Below are 1702 nucleotides of genomic sequence, written 5' to 3' on the forward strand. Positions count from 1 at the left end.
TTTTTTCAAACTTTCCTTTTCTTACCCATATTTTTCTACAAAAATACATTTCAATCTCTCATCATTTACTTTCAAATTTTCAAATATCTAAAATCACTCTTCAAATCTCTCAAATCATTCCCAAATTTTGTCAAAAAATCACCCTTTTTTTCAATTTCTTTCCATATCTTCTCAAATCTCCTTTCAAATCTCTCTTTTTTTTTGAAAACTCCCCTCCCCACCTTATAAATCCACGTTTGGCTCCCCCTTTCCACCACACCATTCAAATTTCCTCTTCCTCTCTCTCTCTTCTTTCTTTTCTTTTGCTTGAGAACAAGCAAACCTCTAAGTTTGGTGTGCTTTTCCGTGATCACTAAGCCGAGATTCATCAAGATCATGGCTCCTAAGGGAAAACAAACCAATTTAAGAGGAAAGAAAGAGACTACTCCAAAGAATCTTTGGAATCAAGAGAAGTTCTTAACCAAAGAACATGAAGACCATTATCACAAAATAATGGGTCTGAGGTCAGTGATCCCGGAAGTTAAATTTGATCTGAAAGAAGATGAATATCCGGGGATCCAAGAGCAAATTCGAAACAGAGGGAGACCTCAAACCAATTGCAAGAGGTTGGCTAGACTTTATTGGGCGTTCCATATTGCCCACTAGCAACCGTTCTGAGGTCACCATCAAGAGAGCAGTGATGATTCATTGCATTATGCCTGGAAAAGAAGTGGAGGTTCATCATGTGATTGCTTGTGAGATCTACACAATTGCAAATAAGAATTCCACTGAAGCCAAACTGGCTTACCCAAGCCTAATCTCCTTGCTCTGTAAAGAGGCTGGGGTGAAGATGGAAGCAGATGAATTCATACCCATTGAACAAGAGACTATGGAGCAACTGAAGGAAGAACAGCAGAATTAGAACTGCATGCTCTGCAAATTGCTGAAGGAGCAAGAGAAGCAGGGGCGTGAACTCCAAGAGTTGAAACGCCAAAAGCTCTCATCTCAAGTTGAGGGAGCATCCACTTCTCAAAATCAAGGTTGTTGAGTCCCAACTCTGTGAAAACCTCTATCATTAGGAGCCTCTGTTTTTCGTTTTTTTTATTTTCTTGAGTTTTGTTTTATTTTTCGTTTTTCTAGTCTCATTTTATATCTATTTTTGAGTCTTGTTTTAATTCATAATTAATAAAATTGAAATTTTATGCCTTAAAGATATGAATGTCCTATGAATCCATCACCTCTCTTAAATGAAAAATGCTTTAATCACAAAAGAACAAGAAGTACAGGATTTCAAAATTTATCATTGAAACTAGTTGAATTAGTTTGAATGTGGTGACAATACTTTTTGTTTTCTGAATGAATGCTTGAACAGTGCATATGTCTCTTGAATTTGTTGTTTTGAGAATGTTAAAAATTGTTGGCTCTTGAAAGAGTGAGGAAAAGGAGAACTGTTATTGAGGATCTAAAAATCATTAGACTGATTCTTGAAGCAAGAAAAAGCAGTGGATACAAAAAAAAATTTTCGAAAAAAGAAAAAAAAAAGAAAAGAGAAGAAGAAAAGAAAAAGAAAAAGAAAGAAATAAAGTTGTGATCCAAGGCAACAAGAGTGTGCTTAAGAACCTTGGACACCTCTAATTGGGGACATTAGCAAAGCTGAGTCACAATCTGAAAGGGTTCACCCAATTATGTGTCTGTGGCATGTATGTATCCGGTGGTAATACTG

This window comes from Arachis duranensis, chromosome 7 (genome assembly GCF_000817695.3).
Source record: "Arachis duranensis cultivar V14167 chromosome 7, aradu.V14167.gnm2.J7QH, whole genome shotgun sequence".
Lineage (NCBI taxonomy): Eukaryota > Viridiplantae > Streptophyta > Magnoliopsida > Fabales > Fabaceae > Arachis > Arachis duranensis.